The sequence below is a fragment of the Phaseolus vulgaris genome, unplaced genomic scaffold (assembly GCF_000499845.2).
Source record: "Phaseolus vulgaris cultivar G19833 unplaced genomic scaffold, P. vulgaris v2.0 scaffold_66, whole genome shotgun sequence".
NCBI lineage: Eukaryota > Viridiplantae > Streptophyta > Magnoliopsida > Fabales > Fabaceae > Phaseolus > Phaseolus vulgaris.
In genome coordinates, this window is record NW_027174118.1 from 46,847 (window position 1) to 61,756 (window position 14,910).

A 14,910-nucleotide genomic window follows, 5' to 3' on the forward strand; every position below is an offset into this window, starting at 1 on the left:
TTTAAAATTATAAAAATGAGCATTTCGTTATTTAACATGAATTATTTAAAAATAAAATTATTTTTAATTTTTAAATTAATATTAAGGACAACTTTTGTATGTAAACTTATCTCATACTTTTTCTTTAACGCACTCCGGATGTTCACCTGGAAAGAAAAGCGCATAAAATTTCTGCTTGTATCTAGGAAGTGTTGCGGAAAGAATGGTGAGGAGAGGTGAGAAACTACAAATTTTGTCAATAGCAGAGAAAATTAGTATTAAATTGTGCTTTTACATTTTTATCCTTGATTTTTCAAATAAAGCATGACATTGAGCAGTGTTATATGTCATGAAGAGAAATGTTTTTCCAAAGAAAACAACAAGAAAATAGCGTTCAACAGTTCTCATACAACAAAAAAACGTGTTCAACTGTTCTCATCTTCCATAGAACAGAGATTCTCTCAGCTGTGACGGTCATAAAAGTGATAGTTGATGAGTGAATGAAATAATAAATAGTGGAATGAGAGAGGGAATGCATTGAGTTGAGGAAGGATGTGAGTGTGTTATGAAGAGTTTGGGCTTGGTGAAGAGGTCCTTGGATGTTGGCGGTGTGTGGTGCAAGTTGGTCCTGTGGTGGTGTGTGGCTCCGCCGGTGGTGGTCCGTTTGTGGTGGTCAATGGGTGTGGTTGGTCGTGGTGTGCGGTGGTTGCCATTGGTGAGTGGTGCACGACGGCTGTGGTTGGACAACGGTACACGGTGGTCTCGAGTACACAAAGAAGAACTTATAATTGATGGAGAGTTGTGAAAAGTCAAAACTAGTACCTAATGAGTGTTTTAGTATTGGAAAAAACCACCAGTTACACGTTCTGATGTTTTGATAATTTTTATTTTATTTTATTTATTTTATGTATGTATGTGTGCTGTTCTGATGTTTTAATAATTATTTTTTATTTTTATGTGTGTATGTGTAGTGTGATTTGATTTATGTATATATGTAAAATAAATAAATTAGTTTGGCTGAATGAATATAATGATAATTAGGTGGTTTGTTTTTGTTGAATAAGTGTATTATTTGTCAAAATCTGATAGCATAATTATTGATAATGATAATTAGGTTTAAAATTATAAATATTTTTGAGAAAATAATATTAAGTAGAATTAGTTAAGATATCAAAATTTATGTATATTTAACTTGTTAAACGGATTTTGAGCCAATATAATAAATATTCCTCATAAATTTCAATATTTAAGAAATAATTATATGTATAAAAAATATTTAAAGATTTTAAAATACTACTTGTACGTTTTAATATTTGGAGAAGCCTACTCTATAGATAATATTAATTTTTTTTTTTGAAAAAGTCAAGTAAAAAATATTATAAATATTATTCTAAATTTAAGAAATAATTATAAATATAAATTAATATGTAAACATTTAAAAATACTACTTGTACATTTTAATATTTCAAAAACCTACTTTACATATAATATATTGAATTATTTTTTTTGAAAAAAATAATTTTTTTTATAAATATTATTTTGAATTTATAAAATAATTAAAAGTATAAAGAATATTTAAATATTTGAAAACACTACTTTACATTGTTTAATTTGTTTTTAAAATTCAGGTAAAAAAGTTTATAAATATTATTTTGCATTTAAGAAATAATTATAAAGCATAAAAAATAATTAAATATTTGAAGAAACTATTTACAGTATTTAGTTTTTACTTTTAAATCAAGTAAGAAAAGTTTATAAATATTATTTTAAATTTAAGAAATAATTATAATTATAAAGAATATTTAAAGATTTAAAAATACTACTTCTGCGTTTTAATCTTTAGGAAAGCTTACTATACGTATAATACTGAATGTTTTTTGACAAAATAAAGTAGAAAACTTTATAAATATTGTTTTGAATTTATAAAATAATTAAAACTATAAAGAATATTTAAATTTTTTAAAATACTACTTTACAGTATTTAATTTGTTTTTAAAATTCAAGTAAAACAAATTATAAATATTATTTTGAATTTAAGAAATAATTATAAGTATAAAAAATATTTAAAGATTTAAAAATATTACTTTACAGATAATATTTGGAAAAGCCTACTTTACATACAATATTGAATTTTAAAAATAAATCAGGTAAAAAAACTTTATAAATATTATTTTGAATTTATAAAATAGTTATAAGTATAAAGCATATTTTAGTTTTTGAAAATACTACTGTACAAATACTTTAGATATAATATTTATTTAAATGAAGTAAAAAAAAGTTGATAAATATTATTGTGAATTTATAAAATAGGTATAAGTATAAAGAATATTATTTTTGAATTTATAAATGATTTATAAGTATAAAAACACTACTTTACATATAATATTTTTTTTTCAAGATGAAGTAAAAAAAAACTTAGAAGTGAAAAAAGCACAATATAAACTCCAAATTAATTTTATGCTAAGATTTTATAAATTAATTATATAATTTAATTTTTTATTTTATGTATTATTATTATTTTTCTAAAATGTGGTTCTTTATACCTAATAGTTAAACATATATGATTGTGAATATTTTGTGACCATGGATAACGATAACCATATGTCTATGTATTTCGACAATGTGGAAATGTCTAGCACGAATGACATGAATTTTGATGTTGTTGGTGTTGATTTCACACTAATTTCACAAATACAAGAACAAATAAATGTGTGGACGTAAGTAGCAACAATGACAGTCCTTTGCATGATTGGATATGGATTGAATCTGTTGCGTGTGTTAACGGAGACAAATAATGTTATGCCGGAGTTGGTTCCACAAAAATAGCGTTGTCGACAAGAATTGATGTCGTACTTGGTCCATATTGAAAGATGCCGTGACATTATTCGCTTGGGTCCAGAAGCATTTATTATTTTATGTCAATGACTAAGAGGAACGAGAATGGTTAAAGATGTTGAAACAAGTATGATCAAAGGCTTTGAAGAATCCAAATTCAAGTGGTTGATGTAAGGCTGAAGTTGTTGCTGTGTTTAGAATAGGATCTGGGTAGTTTATCTGTGTAATCCACTCTTTGTTGAATCTAAAGCTAAAGTGTTTTTAAACCTTTTAAGATTAAAGTGTTTTTTCAAACTAAGTGAAAAACAACCTGTTGTTTTGTCGAAACAACCGATTGTTTTACTCTTAGGTGTTTTTGAAAAGGTTGTAAACTGTTTTGGTTGGTTGACTTGCTGTCAAACCAAAACAATTGATTGTTTCGTGCTTTCAATCGATTGTTTGTTTGAAAATCCTAACATAATCTATTTTGTTTGTTGAGTGTGCTTTAAATGATTTTCAACTGAATACGCTCATGTATTAAATGCTTTGACCAATCTTTGAAAGCTTTAAATAGTTTGTTTATGTTTTATAACAAACAAGAAAAACAGATTTGAGTTTCTCAGTTGTGAGAAATTGCTTTCAAGATTTGAACATTCACCTTTTCAGCTTTGGTTTTCTCAAGAGAGAGTGAATAGGATTACATCTGTATTGATTTCAATTTATTTTGTAAACAAATGTAATTCGTTCTGAATACTTTGTACTTTCTGGTGTTGTAAGCCAAGGAGTGTTGTGTGCTCTTGAGGTTGTCAAGATCAACATTCTTGGTGTGTGCTGTGCCAAAGGAAGTGTGTTTCTTGAAGGGTTCAAGGTCACTTCTTTGGTGGTTTTGTGTGTAATTTGTATTTGATTGCTTAGTGGATTGCCTAGTGGATTCTGGGGACTAGATGTAGCTCTTGGTTTAAGAGTGAACCAGTATAAACTGTTTGTGTATCTTTTTCTTCCCTTAAACTCATTTAAATTCAGTTGTTATTGTTTTGCTGGTATAAACAATCGATTGTTTCGTAGAAACAACCGATTGTTTTTCTGGTGCTTTGCTGATTTGTGCTTTATATCTTGGCTAATTGAATTTCTGATTGAGTTTCATTCAAAGGATTTTGTTCTAGCTTAAAAAGTTTTCGAAAACCCCCTTTAAACAACTCACCCCTCTCGTTTAAGGTCATATATTCTAACAATTGGTATCAGAGCTTGGTACTTGAAAAATACTCAAGTTTGATCCTAAAATCTTTTTCAATGGCTGGAAAACTACCTTTTGAGGAGGGTGTTTCAATTAACAAACCACCTTTGTTATGTGGTTTGAATTATAAGTATTGGGAAGCTAGAATGAAAATCTTTGTTGAATCCATTGATCAAGGGATTTGGGATGCAATTGAAAATGACCATTTCATTCCAAAAATTAAAAAGAAAGGATCTTTTATTAAAAAACCTTGGTCCCAAAGGCAACTCATGAGAATACCACTGAAATAAAGAAATCAAAGACAAGAAGAAAAAGGAGACAAAATAAAAAAGGTCTCAATCTATGCTTCATGGCCAAAAAGGAAGATGATTCAAGCAGTGTAAGTTCCTCTAATTCTTCAAATGCTGAAAATTACAGTCAATTACTTCAAGCTTTTCAAGAAACACATGAAGAAGCTAACCGATTGACTCTCTTGAACATCCGGTTTAAGGGAATGAACAACTGGCTTGAAAACAAAGTCAAGTCACTGGAAGAAGAATTAGAAAATTCAAAAACAGATTTTGAAAACCTTGAAATTCTTTACAAAAAATCTTCTTGCAAGTGTGACTCTCTTATTTGTGAAAATTGTGAAAATCTTGGAAAGAAAGTTCATTATCTTGTAAAAACTGTGGATAAGCTTTCAAAGGGTAAATCCAACTTTTAGAATGTCTTGGCATCTCAAAATTGTGTTTTTGGAAAAGTTGGATTAGGTTTTAATCCACAAAACAAGCAAGACAAGTTTTCAAAATCATTTTCTAAACTGCCAGAAAAACAACCGATTGTTTACATGCTTCTATTGCATGAAAAGAGGCCATTCTGTCAGATTCTGTAAAATTAGGAAATATTTTGTTCCTAAAGGAATTATGAAATGGATTCCTAAAGATTCTGGAGTTCCTAGTGATGAATGTAAATCAAAAGGACCCACATTTAAAAGGGGACCAAATCTTTGTACTTGAAATTTCACTTTGTAGGGAAATTTGATGGAGAGCATGCAGCAGTGGTATCTGGACATTGGCTGCTCAAAACACAAGACAAGAGATAAATCAAAGTTTGTGAGCATCACCTTCAAACAAGAAGGCTATGTAACATATGGAGATAACAACAAAGGAAGAATTCTTGGAAGAGGCTCTATAGGAGATAAGAGTATCTTGATCATTCATGATGTCTTGTATGTAGAGGGACTAAAGCACAACTTGCTCAGCATTAGCCAGCTATGTGACAAAAGCTATAAAGTAATCTTCAAGACAAACTCTTGTGAAATCTGCCTCCTAACTCAAAAGAGGTAGTGTTGATTGGTAAGAGAATCAACAATGTCTATCTCTTGGATATTTCTTCTCCTTGTTCTATAGGTTGTCTTCTTTCTAAGCATGATGAATCTTGGTTATGGCATAAAACAATTGCTCACATTCACATGAATCACTTAAACAAATTAATCTCAGAAGATCTTGTGATTGGGTTACCCAAGCTTAAGTTTGAGAAGGACCACATATGTGAAGCATGTCAAAAGGGGAAACAAGTTAAAAATTCTTTCAAAATTAAAAATGTTGTTTCATCTTTAAAACCCCTTGAGTTGCTCCATATGGATTTGTTTGGACCTTCAAGAATCTTGAGTCTTGGTGGCAACTATTATGCTCTTGTTATTGTGGATGATTTCTCTAGGTACACATGGACTCTCTTCTTGGAATCAAAGAGTGATGCCATTTCTACCTTCAAAAAGCTTGCTAGAAGGTTACAAAACACAAAAAAACAACAACATTGGTTCTATAAGGAGTGATCATGGAGGGGAATTTCAAAATGAGAAATTCAGCAAATTCTGTGAGAAGATGGAGATCTTACACAAATTGTCTGCACCAAGAACTCCTTAACAAAATGGTGTAGTGGAAAGAAAGAACAAATCTCTTGAAGAGTTAGCAAGAACCATGCTAAGTGAATCCTCCTTACCCAAGTATTTTTGGGCTGATGTTGTTAGCACCTCTTGCTATGTGATGAATAGAGTGCTAATAAGGCCAATCTTGAAGAAAACTCCTTATGAACTCTTCAATGGAAGGAAGCCAAAAATCGGTCACCTAAGAGTGTTTGTATGCAACTGTTTTGTTCTGAATAATGGAAAAGAAAATCTAGGAAAGTTTGATGAAAAAGCTGATCATGGAATCTTTATTGGCTATTCCTTAAAAAGTCATGCATATAGGATCTACAACAAGAGGCTCATGACTGTAGAAGAATCTGTTCATGTGGTTTTTGATGAAGTTGATCACAAAAGCATTCAAGTCTCAAAGAATAGCACAAAAGAGGATGAACAGAACATCAATCTGGAGAAGCTGGACTGTTGTGCATAAAAACAACCGGTTGATTCATCGAAACAACCGATTGAAATTCTGCAACAGAATGAGCTACCTAAAGAATGGAGAATACCAAGAGATTTGTCAGTGGAGAACATCATTGGGCAGATAAAGGAGGGTGTTTTTACACGTAGCTCTATCTCAAACTTCTGCAGGCACACTGCTTTTGTCTCTCAAGTTGAACCAAAGTCTATTGAAGAAGCTCTTAAAGATGAAAAATGGGTGGAAGCTATGCATGAAGAGCTGAATCAGTTTGCTAGGAATGATGTGTGGTTTCTGGTTCCTAAAATAGATGAGATGAACATCATTGGATCTAAATGGGTTTTCAGAAACAAGCTTGATGAGGCTGGAGTAATTACAAGGAACAAGGCAAGGCTAGTTGCCAAAGGATACAATCAAAAGGAAGAGATTGACTATGGAGAAACCCTTGCCCCTGTTGCAAGATTGGAAGCTGTGAGGTTGTTGCTGGCTTTTGCTTGTATGAATGGATTCAAACTCTTTCAAATGGATGTGAAGAGTGCTTTTCTCAATGGATTTATCAATGAAGGAGTGTATGTTGAGCAACCACCGGGTTTTGAAGATCATCAACATCCTAATCATGTTTTTAAGTTGAAAAAGGCATTGTATGGGCTTAAGCAAGCTCCAAGGCAGTGGTATGAAAGACTTATCAATTTTCTTTTGTCACATGGTTATGAAAGAGGAATGATTGACAAAACTCTCTTCATCAAGAAGTAAAATTCTGAAATTATTCTAGTGCAAATCTATGTTGATGACATCATCTTTGGTGCTACCCAAGATAGTGTGAGTGAAGAATTTGTGGCAGCTATGCAAGGTGAGTTTGAAATGTCTATGATGGGGGAACTTTCTTTCTTTCTTGGATTGCAGGTTAAGCAAACAAAGGATGGAATCTTTCTATGCCAATAAAAATATTGCAAAGAAATTCTCAAGAAATTTGAAATGGAAAGTTGCAAAGAAGCAAACACACCCATGCCTTCAAGCTGTTATATGGATGAAAATACTGCTGGAAAAGGGGTAGATCAAACAAAATACAAAGGTTTAATTGGCTCCTTACTCTATCTCACAGCAAGTAGACCGGATATCATGTTTGTCGTATGTCTTTGTGCAAGATATCAAGCAAATCCAAAGGAATCTCACTTCAAAGATGCAAAAAGGATTCTTAAATATCTCAAAGGAACAACCAATGTTGGTCTATGGTATCCTTCTCACTCTCTTATACACTTAGTTGGTTATTCAGATTCTGATTTTGCAGGGTGTAAGCTAGACAGAAAAAGCACAAGTGGCACTTGTCATCTCCTTGGATCAAGCCTCATCTCTTGGCATAGTAAGAAGCAAGCTTGTGTGGCTCTTTCTACTGCAGAGGTTGAATACATTGTTGCTGGAAGCTGCTGTGCACAAATACTTTGGCTTAAACAACAACTTGCAGATTTTAGATTGAAGATCAACAGGGTTCCTTTGCTTTGTGACAACACAAGTGCTATAAATCTCACCAAAAATCAGATTCAGCATTCAAGAACTAAGCACATTGAGATTCGTCATCACTTCATACGAGATCATGTGAACAATGGAGACTGTGATGTGAAATTCATTGAAATAAAATTGCAGCTGGCTGATATATTCACAAAACCTCTACCAAAAGAAAGGTTTTTCTTCTTAAGATATGAGTTAGGCTTTCTTGACTCTCAAAATTATTGAACCAAGTGGTGTTCAAGCTTTGAAGAATCCAAACCCTTTGAAGGATGTTGAAGGCTTGACTGTGCTTGTTGTTGTTGAGGTGTCTTAGTTAGGATCTGGGGTAGTTTGAGTTTTGTAATCCACTCTATGATTGAATCCAAAGCATAGGCATTCTCAATCTTTTTAAAAGAAATGTGTTTTTCAAACTAAGTGAAAAACAACCGATTGTTTTGTCGAAACAACCAATTGTTTTGTCGAAACAACCGATTGTTTTATACTTAGATGTTTTTAGAAAAGATTGAAAACTGTTTTTCAAATGGTTGAGGTGTTAAAACCAAAACAACCGATTCATTCGAGGAAACAACCGATTGTTTGTTTTGGTACCATAACAGAAAAACTGTTTTAGTTTTGACTGAGCATTAAATGTTTTAACTGATTACGCTCCAGTTTTAAATGCTTTGACAAATCTTTAAATGCAATTAATAGTTTGTTAAGATTTGATAACAAACATATTTGATTAAATTCAGAAAAACAGATTTGAGTAACAATCTTTTTGAATACAAGTTTTTGAGTTTTTTCAAAGAGTTGAGATTGCTTAGAGTTTGTGATTGATCAAAGAGTGTAAGATAGGATTTCTGCTTGTATTGATTTCAGATTTGCTTCTGTAACAAGTGTAATCCTTGTATTCTGTTGAACAAGTTTCTTCTGTGTGTTTGCTGAGAAGTGCTGTGTGTTCTTGAGGGGATCAAGATCAGCATTCTTAGTGTTGGTGTGTTGGCCAAGAGAAGTGTGTGTCTTGAGGGGATCAAGGTCACTTTCTTGGTTGTGGTGTAAGTGATCTAGGTGTGATTGCTTAGTGGAATTCCTCAGTGGTTTCTGAGAAGACTGGATGTAGCTCTGGGTTTAGAGTGAACCAGTATAAACATCTGTGTGCAATCTCTCTATCCTTAATCTCTTTAAATTCAGTTTTGATTTTGTTTACTAGTATAAACAATCGATTGTTTCTGCGAAACAACCGATTGTTTTTCTGGTGCTGCTGTTTTTGCTTATTGATTTGGCAAACTGGATATCTTATCAATTGTTTCTTGAGATAATTTCATTTTTGACTTAAAAGTTTGCGAAAACCCTCTTTAAACAATTCACCCCCCCTCTAGTTTAAAGCCATCCATTCTAACAATTGGCATCAAGAGCTTGGTTCTTGAAAGTTATTCAAGTTGATCCTAAAACTATTTTTAAAATGACTGATAGACTACCTTTTGGGGAAGGTGCTTCAATCAACAGACCACCTCTGTTTTGTGGTTTGAACTACCAATTTTGGAAAGTAAGAATGGATCTGTCATTATGGAATCACTTGACAAAGGAATTTGGGATTCAATTGAAAATGGTTCTTTTGTCCCAAAGTTTGAAAAAATGGATCTGTCATTGAAAAGCCTTGGTCTCAATGAACTTATTCAGAAAGCAAGAAGGCCAAATTCGATCGCATTGCCAAAAATATAATAACCTCTGCTTTAAATTCTGATGAGTTTTTCAGGGCCTCTCAATGCAAATCATCAAAGGAAATGTGAGACACCTTGGAGGTAACTCATGAAGGTACAAATGAGGTGAAGAGAGCTAGGAAGCATACTCTAATCCAAGAGTATGAGATGTTCAGAATGCTAAAAGGTGAAACAATTGCTGAAGTGCATAAAAGATTTACGCACATCATCAATCATCTCATGAGCCTTGACAAGACCTTGAAAAGGAAGAGCTGAACATCAAGATCTTGAAATGTCTTGATAGAGCATGGCAACCCAAGGTAACTGCTATTTCTGAATCTAAAGATCTAACATCCTTGAGTATGGCTTCTTTGTTTGGTAAGCTTAGGGAACATGAGTTAGAGATGAATCAACTCAATGTTCAAGAAAGCGAAGACAAGCACATAAGGAGCATAGCCTTAAAAGCTTCCAAGCACAAAAGCAAACAAGAATCCAACGATGATAGTGATGAGGAAAACCTTAGCTTGCTATCAAGAAAGTTCAGCAAATTCTTGAAGAGGAACCGCAACAAGGACAACAACAAAGATAGGTATGAAAACAAGAAATCTAATGATTTTAATTCCAATAACTATACTTGTTTTGGTTGTGGTGAGCAAGGTCATATAGAGGCAGATTGTCCAAACAAGAGCAAGGAGAAAAAGCTTTATCATGGGATGAAAATGAGTTTTTCTGGTGTTGTTGTTTTTGCTTATTGATTTGGCAAACTGGATTTCTTATCAATTGTTTCTTGAGATAATTTCATTCTTGACTTAAAAGTTTGCGAAAACCCTCTTTAAACAATTCACCCCCTCTAGTTTAAAGCCATCAATTTTAACAAAAATCTCTCTTAATTTTTTTTAATTCTTAAAGTCTATTTGTGAAGAAAAATAGGGGGAGAATTGGTTGGTTTTTGTCTTGTCTGCTCTTTATAATATGTTTCAAACTGTTAAATCTCTCCAAAATTCTGAAATTCAAATTATTTTCTACTTATGCTGACAGAAAACAACCGATTGAATCGAGGAAACAACTGGTTGTTTGTCTGATACAATATTTAGTGAATTACTATTCTAACCTGCTGCTATAGATGTAGTGTATTGCACAAGTTTTGTTTTGCAGGAACTGCTTCAGATTCAAACAAGTCCAACACAAGCAACCAGGGATTTGTCTTCATCAAATAGGGGGAGATTGTTGAAACAAGTATGATCAAAGGCTTTGAAGAATCCAAATCCAAGTGGTTGATGCAAGGCTGAAGTTGCTGCTGTGTTTAGAATAGGATCTGGGTAGTTTATCTGTGTAATCCACTCTTTGTTGAATCTAAAGCTAAAGTGTTTTTAAACCTTTAAAGATGAAAGTGTTTTTCAAACTAAGTGAAAAATAACTTGTTGTTGTGTCGAAACAACCGATTGTTTTACTCTTAGGTGTTTTTGAAAAGTTTGAAAACTGTTTTGGTTGGTTGACTTGCTGTCAAACCAAAACAATCGATTGTTTCGTGCTTTCAATCGATTGTTTGTTTAAAAATCCTAACAGAATCTGTTTTGTTAGTTAAGTGTGCTTTAAATGATTTTCAACTGAATACACTCTTGTATTAAATGCTTTGACCAATCTTTGAAAGCTTTAAATAGTTTGTTTATGTTTTATAACAAACAAGAAAAACATATTTGAGTTTCTTAGTTGATGAGAGTCAAGTAAAGGAGGTTTTTATTAATGAAGGAAGAGGCAATTCACCATCACACTTGAAGTTCTTCCTTCTAGTCTTCTCAAAATTAAAAGAAGACATAAAATAAAGAGAGGCCCAAGCCCAAAGCCCAAGCCCAAGCCCAAGTCCATCCTATGAAGGGCAAGGCCAAGTAGTAAATAATAAAGAATATTGTTGAAGGTGCTAAGAGGGAAACATTAGAAACCTCTATTGTTAAAGCATCTTTTAGTCTTTAGTTAGGAGTCTTAGGGGGTGTGTGTTAGTAGATAGGTGTAGGAATAAATAAGGAGGTGCCAAAGTGAGAGAAGGGATCACACCTTCCTCATGCATTGTTTTAGGCACCAATTCTAGAAGTTTTTAGGAGGGAGTTTTTGAATTTGTGTAGCTTGCATTTCAGCACCTTAGGCTATAAATAGAGGTGCTCCCTTTGTATTTTTTAGAATTGAAATTGGAGTAAAGAAACTATACTCAATTTTTGAGTGAGCATTGGAGAGCTTTTGAGCCTTCTTCTGTAGTCTTATCTTGAAGGATCCATGGTGTCCTCAAGTGGCGGCAACACACTCATCTAGGAGCAACCAACCTTCTAGTGGCGTGATCACTCACCTTCTCTTCCATCTCCATAAGCTTTTCTCTTCTCCTTCCTTCCTACTCTTTCAATTGTTCATGTTTAGCTTGTGTTCTTGAGTTTTGATTTGGTTATCTTTCATTTTCCAGCAGCTGTTCTTATTCTTTTCTGTTTTGGTTCGGTGCATTTTAATTTCCAGCACTTCAAATTCAGTTTGCTTATCTTTTGTTCCATTTTGTTCGGTTCAATTTGACTATAATTGGAACTTCCATATGAGTTTGGAATTGGTGCTAGTTTTTGGAGAGTTCTTGACTTAGAACAATGATCCAATTCTAAGAAAAAGTGCCTAACTATTGTCCAACTCAAGTTGATTCCTAAGAAGGTCAAGAACCTTTCTCTTTGTGGCTATTGGAATCACATCATCAGTTGTGAGAAATTGCTTTCAAGATTTGAACATTCACCTTTTCAGCTTTGGTTTTCTCAAGAGAGAGTGAAATAGGATTACATCTGTATTGATTTAAGTTTATTCCGTAAACAAGTGTAATTCGTTTTGAATACTTTATACTTTCTGGTGTTGTAAGCCAAGGAGTGTTGATGGAGATCAAGCTCAAGTGGACATGGAGGCCAATCATCAAGAGCAAGAAGAGGTTGAGGCTCAAATAGAGGACGCTCATGGAGGTCAAAGCCCACCTCAAAGGCTTACAAGGAGCATGTTCAAAGCTTTAGGAGCTAATGGACGTTTATTTTCTCTTTTTGTAATTTCTTTGTTTGAAGGTGCTTAGAGGGAAACATTAGAAACCTCTTTTGTTAAAGCATCTTTAGGTCTTTAGTTAGGAGTCTTAGGGGGGGTGTGCGTTAGTGATAGGTGTAGGAGTAATAGGGAGGTGCCAAAGTGAGAGAGGAGGTCACACCTTCCTCATGACTTAGTTTGGCGCCACTTTCATTTGTATTTGGGGGGAATTTTGAATTTAATTAGCTTTGCATTTCAGCACCTCTAGGCTATAAATTAAGGTGCTGCCTTTGTATTTTTCAGATTTGAATTTTGATTAGAGAAACTATACTCAATTTTTGAGAGAACAATTGGAGAGCTTTGTGCCTTCCTCACTTAGTCTTATCTTGAGAGTTCTTTGGTTACCTCAAGTGGCGGCTTGCACACTCATCTTGGAGTCACCATCCTCTAAGTGGCGTGATCATCCAACCATTCCTCCATCTTCATGAGCTTTCTCTTCTCCTTCCTTCCTTCTCTTTTTATGTTCATGTCTTAGTTTGCTTCTTTTGATTTTCAGTTCGGCACTTTCAGTTCTTATGAGTTTTGCTTCGCTTCTTTTGCTTCTTTGTTGTTCTTCATTGTTTCTTCTTCATTCCTAGTCTTTTTGTTCGGTGCAATTCTATTTTTGTGCTATTTGTTCGGTGCCTTTGCCTTTTCTTCCATTTTGTTCGGTTCAATTTGACAATACATGGAACTTCCATATGAGTTTGGGTTTTGGTACTAGTTTTGGTGAGTTCTTGATTATAGAACCTTGATCCAATTCTATCTTAAAGTGCCTATCTCATATCCAACTCAAGATGATTCCTAAGAATGTCAAGAATCATTCATATTGTGCTATTGGAATCATATCAAGTGTTGTGTGCTTTTGAGGTTGTCAAGATCAACATTCTTGGTGTGTGTTGTGCCAAAGGAAGTGTGTTTCTTGAAGGGTTCAAGGTCACTTCTTTGGTGGTTTTGTGTGTAATCTGTATTTGATTGCTTAGTGGATTGCCCAGTGGATTTTGGGGACTGGATGTAGCTCTTGGTTTAAGAGTGAACCAGTATAAATTGTTTGTGTATCTCTTTTTCTTCCCTTAAACTCATTTAAATTCAGTTGTTATTGCTTTGTTGATATAAACAACCGATTGTTTCACAGAAACAACCGATTGTTTTTCTGGTGCTTTGTTGTTTTGTGCTTTATATATTGGCTAACTAAATTTCTGATTGAGTTTCATTCAAAGGATTTTGTTTTAGCTTAAAAAGTTTTTGAAAACCCCCTTTAAACAATTCACCCCCCTCTCGTTTAAGGCCATATATTCTAACAAAAGATGCATTTCGATCTACAGTTGAATAACAAGTGGCTAAATTTTTACAGATCATTGGTCATAACGTCAAGAGTCGAAGTGTTTCATTATTCTTTCATCGATCCGGGGAAACAGTATCTCGTCACTTTCATAATGTTTTAAAGGTAATATTGATGTTGCATGAGAGTTCTTAATTCAACCATCTGGGACCGAGGTTGAACCTCATATCTTAAACAGTCAATTTTTTTCCATACTTTAAGATATGAATATGAGAAACCATACTTAAATACTTAAATTATGTTCTATACAATTGAAGTTATTTATAAATGTGAATTTGTTACGTAATAGGATTGTTTAGGTGCCATAGATGACACTCATGTCCGTGTCAAAGTCCCACGATCTGATGCACCTCGTTTTCGCGGAAGAAAAGATTGGCCAACTCAAAACGTATTTGTTGCTTGTGGTTTTGACATGAAATTCACATATGTTCTTTCCGGGTGGGAAGGAACCGCCTCTAATTCTAGGATATTGAAGGATGTATTTATACGAGAGGATCCATTGGTCATTCCAGAAGGTTAGTTTAGTGCTCCGTTACAAGTGCAATAAATATTCATTTGGTGACATTACTTATAAGTAATAAGTGTTAATGGATAGTTCTAGGCAAATACTACCTTGGAGACACTAGTTTTATGGTCAAAACTCAAGTTATAACTCCATATCGCAAAGTTCAATACCATTTAAAAGAGTATTCCTGAACAGGTTCACAAAATGAACGTGAGATGTTTAATCATCGTCATTCCTCACTTAGAAATATTATCGAAAGAACATTTGTGTTCTAAAAAAATGATTTCCAATAATCACTAGCGAAACAAAGGCTCATTACTCTGTGGACACTATGACCGATATTGTTTTAACATGTTGTATTCTTCATAACTTTCTTCGCGGGGTGGATAATGATGAGTCTTTGTTGGAAGAAGTTGATTGTG